The sequence below is a fragment of the Leptonychotes weddellii genome, chromosome 1 (assembly GCF_054177405.1).
Source record: "Leptonychotes weddellii isolate Sample4059 chromosome 1, ASM5417740v2, whole genome shotgun sequence".
Classification (NCBI taxonomy): Eukaryota; Metazoa; Chordata; class Mammalia; order Carnivora; family Phocidae; genus Leptonychotes; species Leptonychotes weddellii.
The window spans coordinates 46,745,481-46,769,498 of NC_138369.1; the positions used below are offsets into that span (position 1 = coordinate 46,745,481).

The window sequence follows — 24,018 nt, forward strand, 5'->3', positions numbered from 1 at the left end:
GTAACATGAAACGCAAAACAAGTACATAACACAATTTTATAAGCAAATATTTTTTCAAGTAGCTTGCAATTCTACATCTGCAATTTTGCATTCAAAACGAACTCTAAAAACTGTATCTACCATGAACAATTGAGAATCAGGAGGCACGAAAATTGAAATTTTTGTGGAAAAATGATCTTCTGACAGCCATTACTAGAGAGGCAATTTAATTAGACAAGTATGGGGGGGGGCATCTGCTACGTGCTCAGCATTACACACACCAAATGAAAGCATATTATCCTGCCCTCAAGGAACTCACAATCTGGGACAGAAAGTAAGATTTACATACTTGAAACTTAAGGAAAATAGCATAAAAGAATATCATTAAAGCTAAAATGTGTGAGGAAAACTGCAATTACCATTAGAAGATCAGTTAAGATTAAATTTGTTCGGGAAAGCTTCATGAAAGGGAAAGAAACTTTAGCTGAGCTTTGAAGGCTGCGAAGACGAATAAATAAGAAGGAAGATATGGACCAAGGCTCCCAGCTAGACCAGTAAACACAGTTTTGGGAGTAAGGAAAGAGGCTAGATGTGGGCGCCTAGGTGGCTCAGTTGGTTAAGCATCAGCCTTTGGCTCAGGTCACGATCCCAGAGTCCTGGGCTCAAGTCCTGCACTGGGCTCCCAGCTTCTCAGGGAGCCTGCTTCTTCCTGTCCCCCTGCTTGTCTGCATGCACACGTGCACACACTCTCTCAAATAAATAAATCTTAAAAAAAAAAGAGGCTAGATGACTGTACTGGTGGATACCCATTTTCTGAGGCAGCTGAAGAATGGTGGCTGGTGGGTAAATGTGAGAAAGGACTTCCTATCACATAATCTTTTGTACCTTTTGAATTCTGTGCCTTATGACTATTATTATGTACTGAAAAAATAAATTTTTTAAAAAGGAAGAAAATACACGTTTCAATCTCTGGTAAACATTTAAAAAAATAGTAAAATAGTATTTAACTGATAAATAGAAAGAAAATATAGAATTAAAATGCCCAAATGAATACGAAAAAAGAGGGAAAGATCACAGAACAAGCAGAACATATAAAAAGTAAAATGTAAGAGGTCAAGTGTAAACCCAAATATTCCAATAATTACACTAATGTAATCAGATCAAAAGACAAAAATAATTACACTAATAAAGAACAAAATTCAACTATTATGGTGTTCATAAGAATCACACCTAAGATACAAAGATAGAAAACAGTTAAAAATTAAAAGTATGGAGGGGCGCCTGGGTGGCTCAGTCGGTTAAGCGTCTGCCTTCAGCTCAGGTCATGATCCTGGGATCGAGCCCCACATCGGGCTTCCTGCTCAGCGGAGAGCCTGCTTCTCCCTCTCCCTCTGCCTGCCTCTCTACCTACTTGTACTCTCTGTCAAATAAATAAAATCTTAAAAAAAAAAAAATGAAAAGTATGGAAAGGTCATACAGAAAAGGAAAGCGTCTCTAGCCATATTAATAGTACTCAAAGTAGGGGCGCCTGGGTGGTTCAGTCGATAGGCATCTGCCTTTGGCTCTCAGGTCATGATCCCAGGGTCCTGGGATGGAGTCCCTGCTCAGCGGGGAGCCTGCTTCTCCCTCTCCCACTCCCCCTGCTTGTGTTCCTTCTCTCGCTGTGTCTCTCTCTGTCAGATAAATGAATAAAATCTTAAAAAAAAAAAAGTACTTAAAGTAGACTCTAATGCAAAAAGCATTTATAGGTGTATAATTCTTAGGATTCAATGTATAAGTCATCAGTAAGATATAACAAATTAAAATTTCTACGCATGTAATAACAGAGGCTTCAAATATATAAAGTGAAAGTTGGCAGAATTATAAGTAGTAAAAAATATCCATATAATCATAATGGGGAAACTTTTATACCAGTAGCTGACAGAACAAATGACCCAGAAAGAGGGAAGAAAAATAAAAATGGAGATTTGAATAGCATGATTAACCAGACCTACACTACCCAATAACTGCAGAATAAATACTCTATCAAGCACTGAGAGATCATTTACCAAAACTGATCATTTGCTGAGCCCTAAGGTAAGTCTCACAAGTTATTCTCTGACCACAATGTGGATTCCTAACATTCAGAGAAAGGAAACAACCACACTTCCCCCTCCAACCCCCATTTTCTCCTCATCCAACCTTTAGGCAATACAGCAGGGATAGGAGGTCGGCAAAATGGGTGAAGGAGAGAGGGAAATACAGGCTTCCAGTTATGGAATAAGGCATGGAAATAAAAGGCACAGCATAAGGATACAGTCAATGACATTGTAATAGCGATGTAATGGGACAGATGGTAGTTACACTTGTGGTGAATGTAGCATAATACATAAACTTGTCAAATCACTAAGCTGTACACCTGAAACTAACGTAACACTGTATGTCAACTATACTCACAAAAACATACATACTTACATACATACACTTTAAAAATACAACGATGGAGCAACATAGAGGCTGAACAAGCACCTAAAACCCTGGAGGGAAAGCTTTCTCTCTGACTAAAGGAAATACTACCCCAAAGTATGGAAGAACCCCACCACAGTTAGGAGGATTTAAACCATAAATTTTGACAAACTGCTTAAGACTGAATGTGGGCTGGGACACCTGGATGGCTCAGTGGTTAAGCGACTGCCTTGGGCTCAGGTCATGATCCTGGAGTCCTGGGTTCGAGTCCCACATCGAAATCCCTGCTCAGCGGGGAGTCTGCTTCTCCCTCTGACCCTCCCCCTCTCATGCCCTCTCTCTCTCTCAAAAAAATAAATAAAATCTTAAAAAAAAAAAAAAAGACTGAATGTGGGCTAACATGAGAGTGTAAAGCCCCTGGGGACTAAAATGATAAGAGAGTTCCCACCCCAGGCTTTTTCTCCAGGAACCTCAAAAGAATGTCTAATGCAGGGGGGATCTGAGACAATGCAGAAAAAGTTCCTCATCCTTGCCCTCACTCACCCCTATGGAGCTTGAAGAGTAGAACAGGCAATGCCAATCAGCCCAGACCTTGTTCCCCTATCTCCCTCTGGAACAAAAGGCTTAATCTGCAAAGAAAAATTCATCAAGGCCTGTACCCTGAGAACACTGGCAGATTCCCACTAGAGCTGGAGGAAAAGAAAGAGACCGAGAATACTGGCACTCAATCTCACTATCTAAATTAATGACCTTAATGGAGGGGTGAGAGAGCTCTAAAAACCTTGGCCAGGGGCACCTGGGAGGCTCAGTTGGTTAAGCATCCGACGTTTCGTTTCAGTTCAGGACATGATCTTGCCAGTCGTGAGATGGAACCCCAACTTAGGCTCCATGCCCAGTGTGGAGTCTGTTTCAGATTCTCTCTCTCTCTCTTTCTCTCTCGCTCCCTCCTCCTTCACCCCCGCTCCACCTTCTCTCTCTCAATAAAATAAATGAGTTTTTTAAAATATCTTTAAAAATTAAAAAAAACCTCGGGGCCCCTGGGTGGCTCAGTCGTTAAGCGTCTGCCTTCGGCTCAGGTCATGATCCCGGGGTCCTGGGATCCAGCCCCACATTGGGCTCCCTGCTCGGCGGGAAGCCTGCTTCTCCCTCTCCCTCTCCCACTCCCCCTGCGTCTCTCTCTGTCAAATAAATAAATAAAATCTTTAAAAAATAAATTAAAGATAAAATAAGTTAAAATAATAAAATAAAAAATAAGATAAAATTAAATAAAATAGAATGAAATAAAATAAACCTTGAGGGCACCTGGGTGGCTCAGGTCATGATCTCAGGGTCCTGGGATCAAGTCCCGCATAGGGTTTCCTGCTCAGCAGGGAATCTGCTTCTCCTTCTCTCTCTCCCTCTGCTCCTACACCCTGCTCATGCTCTTTCTCTCTCTCTCAAATAAAAAATTCTTTAAAATTAAAAAAAAAAAAACATGGCTAAAATAAGGGCTTAAAAAATTAACCTAGATACTGCAGTTGGGTAGAAAGAACAAGGAGAAGCTCTACCCAAAGAAGTGGTATGTAAAGTTTTGTGAAGGCCAAACCTCCAAGACCCAGGTTCTAGTACCTGCCTAAATGAAGCTTAATAGACCATCACAGAACTCCCCTTACCCTCCATTACCATGCTAACAAGCTCTAACAATAACAGTGGAATATAGCTGCAAGAGATGGACTCTGAGAAACAGCACAAAGGTAAAAGCCAAAGCCAAGCAAGGAGATAAAGGACACTCGGAGACAAGGGACACTAGGAAAATGTCAAGTCTCTGGATTCCCACGGCAAAAACAAGTAAGTATCAACTCTGGTAACCATAGCAATAATAAACTTCAAACACAGCCCAACCTCCAACAAATTAACACAAATTCCACCTTAAAGGACTAGCAGAAGGAAATCTGCAGTCTTCTCTAAGCATATAAAATATTTACTTCAGTATTTTGTATCCTATACAACATGTCCAGCATTCAGAAATATTCTGAAGTATGCCAAAAACACAGTTTGAAAAAACAAGCAATCATCAGAACTAGACTCAGATATGACATAGATTTTGGAACTGGAACTATCAGGTAATTTAAAACATGCTTAATATGTTAAAGACTGTAATGGAAAAGGCAGACAACACGCAAGATCAGAAAGATAAATTCACATAGACATGGAAATCATAAGAATCAAATGGAAATTCTAGAAATAAAAACAGAAACAAAACAAAAATTAGTAGACTTCAAACAGCTGAAAAAAGAATCCATGAACTTGAAAAGAAGCTAATAGAAACACCCAAATTGATACGTAAAGAAGAAAATATAGTAGGAAAATAAAACAGGAAAGAACATATGAGAAGTGTGGGAAATTATCAAACAATGTAACATACATACACTTAGAATGTCGAGAAAGAGAGAATGGAGAAAAAATAGTAGAATGCCCAAGAACCTACCAAAATTAGTGACAAGACATCTAATTACAGACTTAAGAAACTCTAAAAAACAAACAAGATAAATATATCCTCCCCCCAAAAATACACACACCGGGGCATGTCATATTTAAATTGCTGAAAGGCAAAGAGAAAATCTTGAAGGTAGCCAGAAGGAAAAACATATTACACATAGAGGAATAAAAATAAGGATTACAATAAACTTGCAGTCAGAAGTTTTGCAAGTAAGACGACAGTGGAGTGACAACTTGAAAATGTTGGGAAAAAAACTGCCCAATCAGTACTCTGTATCAAGTGAAAATATCCTTCATAAGTGAAGAACAAATAAAGACGCTCCCGGACAAAAACAGAGAATTCATCGCCAGCAGATCCACCCTATAAGAAATATTAAAGGAAGTTCTTTGGGCAAAAGGAATATGATAAAGGTGAGAAGCTTGGATTTATACCAAAAAATGAAGAAATGAAGGTAAAATAAAATATTTTCTTTTCATATTTTTAATTGCTCTAAAATACAATTGTTTAGGGGCGCCTGGGTGGCTCAGTCGGTTAAGCGACTGCCTTCGGCTCAGGTCATGATCCTGGAGTCCCGGGATCGAGTCCCGCATCGGGCTCCCTGCTCAGCAGGGAGTCTGCTTCTCCCTCTGACCCTCCTCCCTCTCATGCTCTCTGTCTCTCATTCTCTCTCTCGCAAATAAATAAAAAAATCTTAAAAAAAAAAAAATAAAATAAAATAAAATACAATTGTTTAAAGTAGTAAACAATGTACTGGGTATTTATAGCATATGTAGCGAAATATGTAACAACAGTTACAGTGAAAAGAAGATTTAGGAACATACACTATTAAGATATATGCACTACATGTAAAGTGGTATCATTTTAAGGTATACTCAGGTTTGGTTTTTTTTTTAAAGATTTTATTTATTTATTTGACAGAGAGAGACATAGCGAGAGAGGGAACACAAGCAGGGGGAGTGGGGGAGGGAGAAGCAGGCTGCCGGCAGAGCGGGGAGCCCGATGCGGGGCTCGATCCCAGGACCCTGGGATCATGATCTGAGCCGAAGGCAGACGCTAAATGACTGAGCCACCCAGGTGCCCCTACTCAGGTTATTTTTAAATGAATACTATAAATCCAAAGGCAACCACTAAAAGCCATTTTTTTTAAGATTTATTTATTTATTTGAGAGTGAGTGAGTGTGTGAGTAGGGGGAGGGGCAGAGGGAGAGGGAGAGAATTCTCAAGCAGACTCCCCACTGAGCAGAGCCCAACATGGCGCTGGATCCCATGACCCTGAGATTATGACCTGAGCCAAAATCAAGAATCGGATGCTTAACTGACTGAGCCACTCAGGAACCCCACAAACCATTTTAAATAAGTAAAAGTAAGTCAATAGGGAGGATGTAAGAATACTAGTAAAAAGTTCAGTTCACACTATAGAAGGCAAAAGAAGAAAAAAGAAATGCAACAAATAGGGGCACCTGGGTGGCTCAGTCGGTTAAGTGTCTTCCTTTGGATCAGGTCATAATCCCAGGGTCCTGGGATCAAGCCCCACATCGGGCTCCCTGCTCAGCGAGAAGCCTGCTTCTCCCTCTCCCTCTGCTGCTCCCCACCCCACTGCTTGTGCTCTCTCACTTTCTCTCTCAAATAAGTAAATTTAAAAAAAGTAAAACCTTTAAAGACTTTCAACTCAGTAACTCTTAAAACACGTAGGCAAAAATCAGGAAGGAGACCTCAATAGTACTACCACCTAACTTTTTTTTTTTTAGATTTTATATATTTATTTGACAGCGTGATAGAGCCAGAGAACATAAGTGGAGGGAACAGCAGAGGGAGAGGGAGAAGCAGGCTCCCCACCAAGCAGAGAGCCCGATGCTGGGCTCAATCCCAGGACCCTGGGATCACGACCCAAGCCGAAGGCAGACACTTAACCATCTGAACCACCCAGGCGCCCCACTACCACCTAACTTAAATGACATTTACAGAACACTTCACCCAGTAACTGCTGAAAATACATTCAAGTGTACTTGGAACATTCAAAGATATACTATATTCTGGGCCATAAAACAAAAAAAAAAAATTTTTTTTTAAGATTTTATTTGAGAGAGAGAGAAAACATGAGTGGGGGGAGGGGCAGAGGGAGAGGGAGGACCCCAAGCTGAAGGCAGATGCTTAACTGACTGATCACCCAGGTGCCCCTTAAAAATCATTTTTTAAAAATGGTACAAAGTATATTCTCAGACCACAATGAAATTATATTAAAATCAATAGCAAAGATCTGGGGAAATTCCCCCAAATATTTGGATATTAAACAATATACTTCTAAATAACCCATGGGTAAAAAGTCTAGAAAAAAAATTTTTTTTAGAGAGAGCACGCTCAAGTGAGCACGCGGAGGAGGGGCAGAAGTAGAGGGAGAGAGAAAATCCTAAGCGGCTTCCACACCCAGCACGGAGCCCAACGTGGAGTTCAATCTCATGACCTGAGCTAAAATCAAGAGTCAGAGGCTTAACCAACTGAGCCACCCAGGCACCTCAGAAAAAAATTTAAAAGTATTTCAAGTAAGTGAAAATGAAATATCGAAACTTGTGAGATGCAGCTAAAATGCTCAGAGAAAAATTTATAGTTTTAAATGCATATATTAGAAAAGACCTAATATCAATAACCTAAGCATCTACCTTAAGAAACTTTGAAGAACAAATTAAATCAAACAGAAGGAAAAAAATAATAAAAATGAGAGCAGAAATAGGGGCACTTGCCTGGCTCAGTCAGTGGAGCATGCAACTCTTGATCTCAGGGTTATGAGTTCAAGCCCCATGCCTGGTGTAGAGAGTACTTAAAAATAAAATCTTACCAAAAAACTAGAGCAGAAATCAATGAATGTGAGAACAGAAACACAATGGAGAAAAACCAATGAAAGCAAAAGCTGGTTCTTTGAAAAGATGAACTTCTACTTCTGGCCAGGCTAACCAAGAAATAAGAAAGACAAATTACCACTAACAGGAATGAAAGAGAGAGGACATTAACACTGACACAACAGCTATTAAAAGGATCATAAATACAAAGAACCCCTCTATGACTGTAAGTTTGACAGCTTAGATGAAATGAACCAATTCCTTCAAAGTTGACACAAACTACAAGAACTATACAAGGAGAAATAGATACCGGAGTAACTGTATCTAAACAAAGTGAATTTGTAGTGGTAACTCCTCAAAAAAGGGAAACTCCAGACCCAGATGGTTTTACTGGCTAATTCTACCAACTATTTCAGGAAGAAATAATAATTCTACACAACCTCTTGCAGAAAAGAGGAAGGAACATTTCATTTCATGAGGCCAACATTAATACTAAAACAGGACAAAGACATTACAAAAAAACTACAGATCAATACTCCAAGTGAACATATACGCAAAAACCTCTAACAGAATATTAGCCCCAGCAATCCAAAGCTGACTGAACACTAAAAAAAAAAGCAATGAATGTAATTCACACTATCAGACTAAATAAGAAAACCACATGATCATAACAATAGATGCAGTAAAAGCACTCAACTAAAATTCAAGCATCTATTTATGACACTCTCAACAAACTAAGCAGATAAGGGAAATCCCTTAGCCTAATACAGGTTATCTATGGAAAAATCCAGAAAAATAAGGTAGGTTTAAATAACACTGCCATGAATTTAGGAGTGAATGAAGATGTAGGAATAGACATGCAGAATGTGGACTACTTGTCATTTAGCATCCACACAGAGTTTATATTAGTTATGGCTATACATAAGGAAAATAGTAAAAATGTTTGAAACTTACAAATCCTATGCATATAATGCAGATGGAGGAATAAATTCAGACAATATCCAACATTAGGGCTGGTTTTTTGTTTGTTTCTTTTTAACATTTTCAGGAACCTACAAATCAAATCCAAGGTTTGCATTGGTAGTTTTTACCTTGTCTTCCTGCCTCTCCCCTCTTCTTTTACCATTCCTGAAAGGCATCCACAAGAACAACCTTGGTTCATTCTGCCTTGGTTCTAATACTACTTGTGGTCTTATAAAATCACCTGCAGTGTTTTGGTCCGCATCCCAAAATCTGGTCTAAGAAGGCAGCTGATAGAGAACTGAATCCTTTATTTTAGCTTTCTGACTTAACTCATGAACTAGTAAGAATGAAAGCTCTTAACCCTCAAAATACTTCCTTCTTTGATGCTACCTATGACCTAAAAATTAGACACCCTGCCCCCTTTATTCTGAAGACATACCCTGGTCCCTCCAGAAAAGAAAAATGGAGAGAGGGGAAGATGTGTATGAGGCTAGTTATTCAGCACATGTAGGGGGTACTTGTTTTAAAAGCAAACCTGTACAATGAATCACAGTGTATTAAGAATGTTCTAGAACTCCTTCTATATGGGTCAGGCCTTAAGCCCCATGTCGTGTGTGTGTTGTGCGTGCGTGCGTGCGTGTGTGTGTGCGCGCCTGTTACAGATGTATGAGCATGGAAACAGAGCATGGAAAATAGAAAAATCATTTTAATAGATGAAAAAAGAAAGGAGAATACCCTGATGAAAAAGTACAGATAATCTGTAACATCTGTCTATAGATACTCCCACCAACTCCCAAGATGATTACTCTTTACTCCCATGGGTAATTACTACGTCAAGATGAAGGTAAGGAAAGTAAAGATATCCAGCTTTCCTAAGAAGCCTATAATCCCCAAATACTTTTTGAAATAAAGATACATAAATAGGGGCGCATGGGTGGCTCAGTCGTTAAGCATCTGCCTTCGACTCAGGTCATGATCCCAGGGTCCTGGGATCGAGGCCCGCATCGGGCTCCTCGCTCTACAGGAGGCCTGCTTCTCCCTCTCCCACTCCCTGTGCTTGTGTTCCCTCTCTCGCTGTATCTCTGTCAAATGAATAAATAAAATCTTTAAAAAAAAAAAAAAGACACATAAATAAATGCTATAAAGTATAAATCAGGTATCTATTATTGAAAGTGAATAGTTAATAATCAGTAAAGGGAAGGAGGTAAACCCTTGCCATTGAAGCTGAAAGAGGGAACATCTAATCACCCAACCTTCACTGATACAGGTTGAAGCACTTCCAGGGTTCCCAGAAAGAGTCCATGGAACGTTCCCAAAGAGTCTAAGAATGCACAATGGCAAGAGTCCTGAAATATTAGGGAAAATACCCTGAAAACCCTAGAAAAACATCATGTGACATGTGAGGAAAATTGCGAGGGAGCAAGTCACTGTCTCCCAAATACTTTGTGTGAGGGCAGCCAAAAGGGGGAAAAAAGTTTCTCTTCTGTATGTTCATTTCAAACTAAGAAATTCTTTTAAGTTTCCTCTTGTGGCAATCCTCACTCTCTCCCCAAACATATCCACAAGAAACTTAAATATCATATACTTCAAGCTGCCTTTCATTTTCATCACATACAGCAACGAATGCTTTGAGCGATGTCAGCTACCTCATACTTAAGTTTTACAAGGGGCTTCCTTCTGACAACCTAGCACAGAAAAGACTATCAAAATTCCTGACATCCTCAAACAGTAGAGGAATAAGGAACAGAACAAATGAACCAACTGAAGACAATTCCTATTAAGATCATTAAAAATCGGGGCGCCTGGGTGGCTCAGTCGTTAAGCGTCTGCCTTCAGCTCAGGTCATTCTGATATAATACCTTCTGGTATAATAAATTTATATATTAAATCTTTAAAAAGTTTATCTTTAAAAAAATTCCTAATTTCAAATTTCTTACATAAGTATTCACAATTTGTCACTTGAAAGAAACAGGAAAATATACTCATGATAATCACGTAACATGTTACATTTCAAAATGCCCTTGGTATGTCAAATTTTTTTCTCCTGACCCAGAGCCAATCTTAAATCTCTCTAGAGAAAATGAAAAACACAAAGTTTAGAAATAAAACGTAATCATGTTTTTTCGGGTTTAAAAATGTCTCCAGTTTATGCTTTCTCCTTCACTGTAGGTCATTTGAGATGGTTTCAATGGTAACACATACTTTATGCTTTGCTACACTGAAAATTTATTCAACAGTTCTATTCTTGAAGTCATTATTTCTTCTCATGCTTCTATTTTATGAGGGGCAACATTTTTTCAGCCACCTCCTAAGGGAATTTGTGATTTAGCAACATCTTTTCCCAACCCAGTTATTCACACTGAAAACAAAATTTTCTGTTGACCTCCTTGTTTTATACATCACTACTGACCAAATGAATAGATAAGAAACCCAGGAGTCCCAGGAGTTGAGAAAGACACAATCAAGCAAGTTTAGTAGACACCTACCAGAGGAGATAATATCCTCTCCTCAGTCATAAATACAGTTTTACCAAACTTCCTTGTATTTACTCCATAAATATGGCCAAAGAAAGAGGGCCTTACTAAAAGCATGGTGACTACAAAGAACAGGTAGGTACTGTGCCTTGGCTTAAGCTGTTTTGTCAATGAATAACATGCAAACCTGAAAATATAAAACACTAAGAAACAGTGTCACATTGAAGTGAAAAATAGGATCAAAGTGAGAATGTCCAGTGAATCGTTAGTAATAATTTAGGGATTCCTTTCATAGGTTGTATTTTATTTAAAGCCTTCTACTTACTGCTGACTTTAAAAAATTGTTATGTGCTCACAAAAATGCTTAGAAATCTCTAGCACTTCCAATTCTAAGAAACTGTTTCTCCTAATGAAGAATACTTCAAAAAGAATACAGTGTTAAATAGTAATTTTCCAAAAAGGGGTCATGTGTGTTTATGTTAGAAAACAGAGTCTCCAGGGCTAATGGACATTCAAAGGGACATTTGTTTTTTTAAATCCTGGATAAGACTGTCTTGTTAACAAAGAGACAATTTAGGGTGCCTGGGTGGCTCAGTTGGTTAAGCGATTGCCTTCGGCTCAGGTCATGATACTGGAGTCCCGGGATCGAGTTCCGCATCCGGCTCCCTGCTCGGCAGGGAGTCTGCTTCTCCCTCTGACCCTCCTCCCTCTCATGCTCTCTGTCTCTCATTCTCTCTCTCTCAAATAAATAAATAAAATCTTTAAAAAAAAAACCAAAAAAACAAAGAGACAATTTAGCATAGTGGTTAAGACCCTGGACTTTGGAGTGAGCCAGTTACTTAAAAGATACTTACTAGCTGTGTATCTTCCAGTAGTCTTAGATGGCAAGTCTAAGTTTTCTCATTGATAAATGACAATGAAACCTACTTCCTAGAGTTGTGAAAATTAAATATAATAATACACAGAACATATTTTTCACAGTTCCTAGAACTAATAATTGCTCCCTAATGGTATCTAGTAATAATAACAGGAAGAATAAAAGAAAAAAATTAAAACACAGAGCTCTCACCCTTTCCTACAGATTACCCTTACTCCCTCTCCAGCATTTCTACCTGCCCTCAGCCCAACCATAAGAAACCACACAAGTGTATTAAAAACACCTAAATATGATAACCAAGAAGTTAAAAGCCAATTAAGAATTTTAAGTTTTTGGGGTGCCTGGGTGGCTCAGTCGGTTAAGCATCTGCCTTCAGCTCAGGTCATGATCCTGGGGTCCTGGGATCGAGCCCCCACTGGGCTCTCTGCTCAGCGGGGAGCCTGCTTCTCCTTCCCCCTCTGCAGCTATCCCTGCTTGTGTTCTCTCTCTCTCAAATAAATAAAAAATCTTAAAAAAATTAAGTTTTTGGCCTACCACATACCAATTATATTTCCATAATTTTTATTCTATTTCACTTCTCACTAATACCTTAACCAGATAAAATTCAACTCAGGCAATTCAATTCTCTTTTTAATCTAAACCTAGTATTTATATATTCAGTGAACTATAGAAGTCAGTCTTCAAGAATGTTCAGGCACTGGTGCCTGGGTAGCTCAGTCCATTACACAGGTGCCTTCAGCTCATGTCATGATCCCAGGGTCCTGGCATCAAGCTCCACCTCAGGCTCCCTGCTCAGCAGGGAGTGCTTCTCCCTCTCCCTCTGCCCCCTCCATCTCAAATAAATAAATAAAACCTTAAAAAAAACAATGTTCAGGCAGGGGAGCCTGGGTGGTTCAGTCTGTTGAGCATCTGACTTTGGCTCAGGTCATGATCTCGGGGTCCTGGGATCAAGCCCCATGTGGGGCTCTGCATTCAGCGATGAGTCCGCTTCTCCCTCTGCCCCTCCCCCTTGTGCGCGCGCTCTCTCTCAAATGAATAGATAAATCTTAAAAAAAAAAAAAAAAAGAGGGTGCCTGGGTGGCTCAGTTGGTTGTGCGACTGCCTTCCACTCAGGTCATGATCCTGGAGTCCCTGGATCGAGTCCCGCATCGGGCTCCCTGCTCGGCAGGGAGTCTGCTTCTCCCTCTGACCCTCCCCCCTCTCATGTGCTCTCTCTCATTCCCTCTCTCAAATAAATAAATAAAATCTTTAAAAAAAAAAAAAAGAATGTTCAGGCAAACAGGAACAATATTTTCAATAGGGAGTGTAGAACATTCTAAATATTCAAAACATTATTATTTTAAAATACAATTATATGGGCACCTGGATGGCTCAGTCAGTTAACCATCTGCCTTCGGCTCAGGTCATGATCCCAGCATCCTGGGATCAAGTCCCCCATCCGGTTCCCTGCTCAGTGGGGAGTCTGCTTCTCCCTCTGCCCCTCCTCCCACTCGTTCTTTCAATTTCTCTTTCTCAAGTAAATAAAATCTTTTTATTTTTTTTTAAAGATTTTATTTATTTATTTGCGAGAGACAGAATGAGAGACAGAGAGCACAAGAGGGAGGAGGGTCAGAGGGAGAAGCAGACTCCCCGCTGAGCAGGGAGCCTGATGCGGGACTCGATCCCGGGACTCCAGGATCATGACCTGAGCCGAAGGCAGTCGCTTAACTGACTGAGCCACCCAGGCGCCCTTTATTTTTACAGAGAGAGCGAGAGAGGGAACACAAGCAGGGGGAGAGGGAGAAGATTCTTTAACTCTCGTACATTCACTCCCCCCATTTTCACACAGGACGATTTCACACTTCTTAACTCTCTTCAAATCTAACATCCCCTCTCCTATCCTTACTCCCCTAATGGCTTACCTTCCAGTGTCACTGAAAAAATAAGTATTTATTTGCACATACTACTACCACATCTACTTATCTACTGGCTTTGGAGTCCATACAATCAGCACTCCCTACTGCTAGTAAGGATGAAGTGCTGGTATTCCTACCATGATCAACTGCTCTACTTACATGCCTATTCAAACATTATCAACTATAAGCAATTCTCTCCTCTCTAATCTATTTCTCCCTCTCTATTGGATTATTCCCATCAGCATACAAGCACGCTACAATTTTTCCCACTTTAAGAAAATATCCCTTGACCGTATATCCACCTTCCAGCGAAAGCCCCATTTTCGTGCAAACTACTCCCCTCCCAAGCCCCCCAAAAAACAATATAGCTATTTGGATTATCTGATGGTGATCAATTTTCTCTGCTATAAAGTGACGATACTGGACAAAAATTCATCTCTAAATATCTCTAGAATATTCTGTATACATCAGCATTGGAAACATCTATTGAAAAGGAAAATAAATTAGTTGTGCAGCTGAGAAGCTATGGGAAAGATACTCACTAGCCTAAAGAGGAAGAAACCATGAAAAAGTCAACCAAATAACTCAAAGTAGAAACTTTACCATAGGAAAGAATACAAATTATTATTGATCACAGGAAAGAGAAAGAGAACTGATGTCCTGAATTACAATCTGATAGTTCTTAAAAGTATTTTACTTCTTCCAAGGGAACCAAAAGCATTGACATGCTTTTGAATGCCCACCAAAGCAAGTTAATCACAGGAACTTTTTCAGATCATTGGAGAAATGCAGTGACTCTATCTGTTCTAACAATTTTTTTTTTCCAAACCAAGGAATAAAAGTCCTAACAGGGGCGCCTGGGTGGCTCAGTTGGTTAAGCGACTGCCTTCGGCTCAGGTCATGATCCTGGAGTCCCAGGATCGAGTCCCACATCGGGCTCCCTGCTCAGCAGGGAGTCTGCTTCTCCCTCTGACCCTCATGATCTCTCTATCTCATTCTCTCTCTCAAATAAATAAATAAAATCTTAAAAAAAAAAAAAATTAAAAGTCCTAACAGCTCTCACCAAACTTACCACCAATTAGAACAGCCATGTATTTTCCTAAAGAGTCAAATCTACAGTTTTTTAGGCATCCCAAAAAGGAACATCAAACTGGAGAAAATAAGAAACCCCAAAAGAAAATAAACTGCATGTACAATTTAAATACTCTGGGTAAACAGAAATGTTCAAACATCAAAAAGTTTTTTTCAATAGTTATTTATAACCTCCAAATGTTAGTCTTTCTTCTCGAACTGAAAAATTAACACCAGGGGTGCCTGGGTGGATCAGTCGTTATGCGTCTGCCTTCAGCTCAGGTCATGATCCCAGAGTCCTGGGATCGAGTTCCGCATCGGGCTCACGGCTCCATGGGAAGCCTGCTTCCCCCTCTCCCACTTCTTCTGCTTATGTTCCTGTTCTCGCTGTGTCTCTCTCTGTCAAATAAATAAATAAAATCTTTAAAAAAAAAATTAACACCAAAAATGAGGAAAAGTACATGCAAATTTTTAGAAAATCATATGTTTTAGAGTAAGAGTCTTAGCAATTACCAGCCTAAACACTTTCCCCACAAGCCCATACTTCCCTAGAGCCCAAAGAACTTCAGTGACTTCTTTGAGGTCATACAGCTGATAGTGTCTACTGCCACATCAAAACCTAAATCTCAAGAGAGGATTCTGGGAAGATGGCAGAGTAGGAAGCCCCAGGAATATTTACCCACCTAGATAACAACTGCATGAGCAGAATCTATCTGATGTAACTATTTTGGAACCCTGGAATCTATTTAAGGCTTCCAAGTCCAGGGGAAGGCTCAGACAATACACTGCAGTTAATTTCAACTCTTAGCACAGTAGCAGCTACCCAGCCCCCACCTAGCCACATATAAGGCAGCTGTGCAAAGTTCTAAGAGCAGTCTGCACACAGCTTGTGGGACCTACGGCGGGGAAAAACAAAACCCTGTCCTGCCCTTATCACTGATGGCTGTTTCTGATCACAGGTATAGCAAAGAAGCAGGTGCCCATCACTGTTGCAATTCCCCTACCTCTAAGCTGTCACAAGGCCCTCCCTCTGCAGCTATAGTGACTTCCAGGACATTTAAAAGACTGGTGTCATTTTCCTTCCACTTTCATTTTTCTCTTTTTCCACTACTGGGAGCCAGACACTAAGGACTAAGACATTCAAAAGCAACTGCATACACAGAGAAAATCAGACAGCGATTGCACATTCCTTGGGAAAAGCAAAGGCTCAGAAAAGACCTGAGAAGACCTTAATTTACACCTCAGGATGACCCTTAGTACGGACACAGCCTGCTATGGTAAAAATAATAATAACAACAAAAAACAGCACCCCCTTGGGAAGTGGGAGAATTGGATTTCAAGAATTACCACACTATTTGATTCAAATGTACAGTTTCCAACAAAAAAAATCACAAGGCATACGAAGAAACAGTAAAGTATGGCCTATTTAAAGGAAAAAAATTAACCAAAAGAAACCGCCCCTGAAAAAGATGTGAAGGCACAGCTATTAGACAAAGATTGAAAAATAACTATTCGGGGGGAGGGGGGCAGAAGGCCTGGGTGGCTCAGTCAGTTAAGCAACCAACTCTTGATTCCAGCTCAGGTCATGATCTCAGAGTAGTGGGACTGAGCCCCATGTCAGGCTCCGTGCTCAGCAGGGTGTCTGCTTGAGGGTTCTCTCTCTCCCTCTCCCCACTTGTGCTCTCTCTAAAATGAAAAATATATCTTTTAAGAAAAATAAAGTTAAAATAGAACTACTTTGGGGCAGCTGGGTGGCTCAGTTGAGCATCTGCCTTCGGCTCAAGTCATGATCCCAAGGTACTGGGATCGAGCCCCACATCGGGCTCCCTGCTCAGCGGGGAGCCTGCTTCTCCCTCTCCCTGCCACTCCCCCTGCTTATGCTTTGTCAAGTGAATAAATAAAATCATTAAAAAAAAAAAAGGGAGGGGCGCCTGGGTGGCTCAGTCGGTTGAGCGACTGCCTTCGGCTCAGGTCATGATCCCGGAGTCCTGGGATCGAGCCCCACATCGGGTTCCCGGCTCGGCGGGGAGCCTGTTTCTCCCTCTGACCTTCCCCCCTCTCATGCTGTTTCTCGCTCGCTCGCTCTCTAATAAATAAATAAATGAAATCTTTAAAAAAAAAAAAAAAAAAAGGGAGATCAGGCACCAAGAGGTACGGGCAGCCTCTAGAAGCTTGAAGAGGAATGGAAAGGGATTCTCCCTGCTCAAGTCTCCAGAGGAGCACAGCCTTACCAACATCTCTATTTTTAACCTAGTGTGACCCATTTCAGACTTCTGACCCCCCAGAAGTTAATAAATATGTTGTTTTAAGCCACTAAGTTTGTGGTCATTTGTTACAGCAATAGGAAACTAATACAGCAATTTCTTACAAAATTCAACAAATACCTACCACATGACCCATCTACTCCACTCCTAGGTTTTACCCATGAAAAAGAAAACATACGAACACACAAAGACCTGTACGTAGACATTTATAGCCGCTTTATCTGTAATAGCCCCAAACTAGAAATATCCCACTGTCCATTAATAGGGAAATGGATAAACAAATCCAGATAGTGGTATACTGCTCAACAACAGAAAGAAAAAACCTATCAATACATGCACTAGTATCGATGAATTTCAAAAACATTAGACTGAAATATGCCAAGCAAAAAAGAATACAAAGTTTATTATTCCATTTATATAATATACATATATATGTATGTATATATATATAACTAATCTATAGTGGTTGCCTGTGGATGGAATTGAAGGGAAGAATAGATTATAAGAGTTACAAGGGACATGAGGAAACTATTGGGGAGGGCGCCCCAAGGCCTATTTAACTCTTGATTTATATACAATTCTGACAAGTTTAATTATTTAAATAAAGGAAGGATTATAAGAAGTAGTGCATACAAATAATAAGAGACCTTGGAGCAAAGGAGAAGGAAAAAAGTACTGCATTATAAATTAATTAATGGTCCTAATGAAAGCCCTGAGTTATCAAGAACAGATTCCATTATACATAGAATACTATCTTTAAAAGGGTGAAAAAAGGGGGCACCTGGGTGGCTCAGTTGTTAAGCATCTGCCTTCGGCTCAGGTCATGATACCAGGGTCCTGGGATCGAGCCCCGCATCGGGCTCCCTGCTCCACTGGAAGCCTGCTTCTCCCTCTCCCACCCCCACTGCTTGTGTTCCCTCTCTCGCTATGTCTCCCTCTGTCAAATAAATAAATAAAATCTTTAAATAAATAAATAAATGGTGAAAAAAATTTTCTTACAAAACTGAAAAGGAACACACATTTCAGAAAAATTACTGTTCTAAAACAGCTAATTTCTTTCAAAATTATACTTCCTCAAGAGGTAAACTTTACTAATCTGGAAACACTTATAACCCTGTAATCCCCCTCAATATTGATCAAATGAAACACTACCATATAAAACAAAATAGATTTTCTGTAGCTTAGAATAATTTACTTTGCAGGGCACCTGGGTGGCTCAGTTGTTAAGCGTCTGCCTTCGGCTCAGGTCATGATCCCAGGGTCCTGGGATCGAGCCCCACATCGGGCTCCGTGCTCTGTGGGAAGCCTGCTTCTCCCTCTCCCACTCCCCCTGTGTTCCCTCTCTTGCTGTGTCTCTCTCTGTCAAATAAATAAATAAAATCTTTAAAAAAAAAAAAAAAGAATTTACTTTGCATGATCTTCAACAATCCTAAAGATATAAATTCTTTCGAAGCTGGAACAAAATGGTATACTGAAAGTATACATTCATACAAAAATTTTCAGTATGTCTTAAATGAAATAGAATTTTTTTAAGATTTTTATTTTATTTGAAAGAGAGAGAGCACAAGCAGGGAGAGGGGGCAGAGGGAGAGAGACAAGCAGACTCCCTGTTGAGCAGGGCTCAATCCCAGGACCCTGACATCATGACCTGAGGTGAAACCAAACACTTCACCGAGTGAACTACCCACACGCCCCAAATGAAGTAGAATTTTAAACATGCAGTACATTCTGCTATTATGGCTCACTCACCTATTAATTATGGGTCCTTGAGCAAATCACTTAATTTATCTCTAAGGTGTGGATTAAAATATTTCTCATTCCATAGGGTTATTGTAAAGAATAAAAGACTGCCTGGCACAAAGTAAGCGAACACTCAGTGTTAGCTTTTTTTTTTTTTTTAACTACTGTTGAGGATACACCACATCATGACCATAAATTAAATTTAGCAGAGTAAGATTTAGGAAGGATTATATTTAATACATACATATACACATACATACACATATATGAAAATGTATATATACACACAAGAATATTAGAAAGGATTACATTTATTGCAAAATTGTAAATTCTATTCTAATTAACACTCAGATTAGGTAACATTTCAAAACTGTTGGTATTTACTGAAAGGCCTATATTTTTTTTTATTAAAGATAGATGCAAAATCTGTAATAAAGTCTAAACCCTGAAAGAGAAAAATGTAAAAGGATACTACTATCTCATCAATTCATGTTCTTTTACCTACACTGTTCAAATATGTAATGTCTTATTCTTTTGTATATCCTTTCTCACAATGCAACTAAAGTTACAAATGTTTGAGTGCCTTAAAAACGTAAGACCTTGTAATATCTTAGTCCCTAAAACTAAAAGAAAGCCTACTTTATATCCAACACACTGATGTTAACAATATCTACTTAGGCCAGAGCTAAAATACAGATATTTAATTTCCCATTTTGTCTTCCTATAACACAAAGCCCATTCATGAAATAACTTGCGTCCAAAATACTGGCATTTGCTGCTGAGATGAAGCAAAGGTTTAATCACTGGACAGCATTCACAGAAAATTAAACCAGTGAACCTAAGACCTGTTCAACAGTGGGGTTTCTTGGGGTTGAGTTTTTTCCCCCTCCCAGAGCAACCTAAACAACAATTTTCCAAACTATACTCACAATGCATTCATTCCCAGGTCACCACTCAGAAGCATATAAATAAACTACTGCACAGCCAGAGTCAACCAAACCTATTTTGACAGATCCAGGCCAACCAATTGCAAAGATTCTGAATATGCACCCCCACAGACCTAGGTAGCACCAGCCTTTGGCTCCAGCATATGTTCCTTTCCTTCCTGTAGGTCTAGTTCTGGCTTTTGAGGAAAAAGAAATAAAACTGTCAGTTGAGTGGATCAAACATCCAGCAGGGTGAGTAGAAAAAGACTGTCCTATAAATTCTGTCAAACATCTGCTCAATTGAAATCAAGGCAACTCAGCTATAAAAGACAACACAACAAATTCAGTATACTTATAATCTTTTTTTTAATCTTTTTAAGATTTATTTATTCATTTAGAGAAAGAGAGAACATGCACGAGAGTGCGCTAGCAGAGGAAGAGGGAGAGAGGGGGAGAAAGAGAATCTCAAGTGGCCTCCGGCTGAGTGCCGAGCCCGGATCTCATGACGCTGAAGGAGTTGGATGCTTAAACAACTGAGCCATCCAGAAGCCCCCAATATATTTAATCTTTTTAAAGATCAAAAGAGGGGCGCCTGGGTGGCTCAGTCGTTAAGCGTCTGCCTTCGGCTCAGGTCATGATCCCAGGGTCCTGGGATCGAGCCCCGCATCGGGCTCCCCGCTTAGCGGGAAGTCTGCTTCTCCCTCTCCCTCCCCCTGCTTGTGTTCCCTCTCTCGCTGTGTCTCTCTCTGTCAAATAAATAAATAAAATCTTTAAAAAAAAAACAACATATATGACCTTGTCCTTTATTGTTTAAAACCCTTTAATGGTTCCTCATTCTTCTTAGAATAAAGGCAAAAACTTCTCAACATTACCTATAAAAACCTGCATGGGCAGGCTTATCTCTCCACCTCAAACTATGTTCCGTTTCCCTCTAGCTCTCAGTTCGCAGGCCACGGTAGCCTTAATTAAGTCTCCTCATTTCACCATTTTCCCTTCTGCCACAGGGCCTTTGCACCTACTCTTATTTTTGTCTGGACAACCATCCCTCCTCTCTTTGCCAAGTTAACATCTATTCGTCCTTTAAATCATAACACAAATATTTCTTGAGGATGCATTTTCTAATCTAGTCAAATTTCATTAATATCACTTATCCCACTGTCACAGTTTTAATTTAGTTTTTAATTTAATATTAATACCCCCTCCACTACTGGTTCCATAGGGGATGGTATCACATTAGGTTGTGTTACACATTATATCCCCAGGGGCTGGGTAGTTCAATAGAAACATACTGCATGAATGAACAAAAACATGAACCACGTTCAAGAACCACTGAACATGGCCTAGACTAATTAAGTCAAAGTTCAGTTGCCAACAATCACAAAACATTCAATACAGGTCATGTTCCCACCATCATAATCCTTACTATATTTAATTTTCTTTAGCAAGGTCCCTTTAGCAGGAATAATAAAGTTTATTTAGCATAGGCCTTCTTCCAGTGGCTTCCTATTTAAAGGAAAAACCAGGGGCGTCTGGGTGGCTCAGTCGTTAAGCGCCTGCCTTTGGTTCAGGTCATGATCCAGGGTCCTGGAATTGAGCCCCACATCAGGCTCCCTGCTCAGCAGAAGACTGCTTCTCCCTCTCCCACTCCCCCTGCTTGTGTTCCCTCTCTCGCTGTGTCTGTCAAATAAGTAAAATCTTTTAAAAATAAAGGAAAAAAACCATCGAAAAGTCAAACTCCATTGATACTCTAAAATACAGCAACCTAAATGGTTTGATTAGTTTTCATAACAAAATCACTGATACTGTCCCAAAGCAAAGACAAATCTCTGGTTTATCTTGAAGTCTGAGCCTCTTACTCAACTTATCTCAAGATAAATTACTGAAAATAAAAATCTACTAAAAATTAACACTTAAAGAAGTTAAAATCTCTAGACACTTAAAAAAATGTTCAGTGAGAAAAGCAGAAGAAAGCAGGGCAATGTTTGGATGAAAAACCCTTTTCCACCATACAAAACAAGCAGACAGACATCTTCCCCATGAATTCTGGCAAGGTCAATACCCACCCTTATTCACAAAATTCTTGGATAGCTTCCTTGGCCTAAAAAAAAACCCACGCTATTTCACAGTGACTGAGTAAAGCCTGGGTATGGATATGGTTACTTAGGGGACTTGCCTATTTTCATGGTAAGCAAACAATTCCCTATGGTGTTTCAACAATTCTAAGTCATAAAAACAGTGGGTATTATAATTCATGACAAAACAAAAAAAGCAAATAAAGTAAGATATCCTGTTACAAGCAGAGTCTACAGCAACAGAAATTATTAACAACTTAGGAGAAGATGAACATCTATTGAGAAATTATGAGAGCTAAAGAAACACTGGTTATTAAGATTCCAAAATGGCCAAATGACTTGCATGAAAATTTAGTTAACAAACCTTCCTCATCAAAATTATTAATCTCTTCAAACAAGGTCAACAAAAGACTGCCAAAGCAAACAATCTAGAACTATGATTTTATTCTGAGAGAAACTGTACATTCTGCTAAAAACAACTCTATCAATGCACAGACCTTTCACTTTTATGATTTTTCTCACATAAATTTTTCTTAAATTTTGGGCATCTACGACCACTTTTTGATAGAAAAAGAACGAATAAGCAATAAAAAAATATTAGTGGTCTCATTACATTGCTGGTAGGAATGTAAAATGGTGTAGCCGTTATGGAAAAGTTTGGCAGTTTCTTATAAAATTAGACATGCAGTTATCATACCTCCCAGCAATCTCACTCCTTGGCATTTATCCCAGAGAAATGAAAACATATGTTCATGTAAAAACTTGTACATGAATGTTCATAGCAGTATTATTGGTAATACCCTAAACTGGAAACATGAATGTCCCTGAGTAGATCAATGCTTAAACAAACTCTGGTACATCCATACCATGGAATACTACTCAGTAATTAAAAGGGAGGAGCAACTGGATAGATCTCAAGTGCATCATGCTTAGCAAATAAAAAAAGCCAATCTCAAAAGGTTATATGACTCCCGTTTATACAGCATCCTCAAAATGATAAAACTACAAAGATGGAGAACTGATTACTAGTTGTCAGGGGACAGGGACAAGGACCGGATGGAGGTAGTTTCCCAAAATAAAACAATGTTTTGAATTTATGCAATAAACATTAACTGCCCTTGGACTTTCAAGTTTTAACTGTGGCCCTGTCTCCAGTGAAATTATTTGCTAACTTTCCCCTTCACCTAGCTGATTCACTAAATTAGCAGCAGCTAGTAAGGCAAAACATGGCAATGAGGTACTTCTGTCTCTGAGTCATTAAGATATTCTTACAGGAAGTTTAAGGACAGTGAGGTGCAAAGTTAAGTCTCAAAATCCAATCTTAGCTGGTTAACAGAACATCTGGCTGTTGGCACCGAACATGGAAAGGCTATGTATAGAGGCGACGAATGGCACACTGATAGTGTTTACTAAAAAAAAAAGTCAAATGGACATAACATTACTGCATTTTGATCCCAGACCTTGTTAACTGATTAAAAGGCACACCTTACTTGAGTTAACAGTTTTTCAAGGAGAACTATTACCATATTAAATGCACACAATTCCAAAAAAATTAAAATGTAAAAAAGTATTCCTTTTAAAATTGACAAAGCTGGGGGTGGAGGGGGAGCCTGGGGTGGCTCAGTTGGTTAAGCATCTAACTTCGGCTCCGGTCATGATCTCAGGGTCCTGGGACAAAGCCTCGCTTTAGACTCCCAACAGGGAGTCTGCTTCTCCCTCTTTCTCTCCCTCTGCCCCTCCCCCCACTCATGGGTGTGCTCTCTTGCCAACTTTTTTTTTTAAATACTGACAAAGCAGGGGATTTAAGAAATACCACCAATGTACCTAACCAACACCTTTCATTTATTCCTAATTTTTCTAACTCAGAGTTGGACAAAAACAGAACTCCGGGACCTTTACTTACCCCAAAATCTATCAGGTGTTTCTAGAGGCAATTAGAGATAATATTTACAATAACCTATCACTGAAAGCTAATAGTGCAAAGATGTGGTAAGAATGT

At 39.6% G+C, this 24,018-nt stretch overlaps 1 protein-coding gene across 3 annotated transcripts in view; it reads right to left on the reverse strand.

The window, feature by feature from the left end:
- TMCC1 (transmembrane and coiled-coil domain family 1) overlaps positions 1 to 24,018 on the reverse strand; it is a 218,687-nt gene that overhangs the window by 163,373 nt on the left and 31,296 nt on the right. The window lies entirely within an intron of this gene.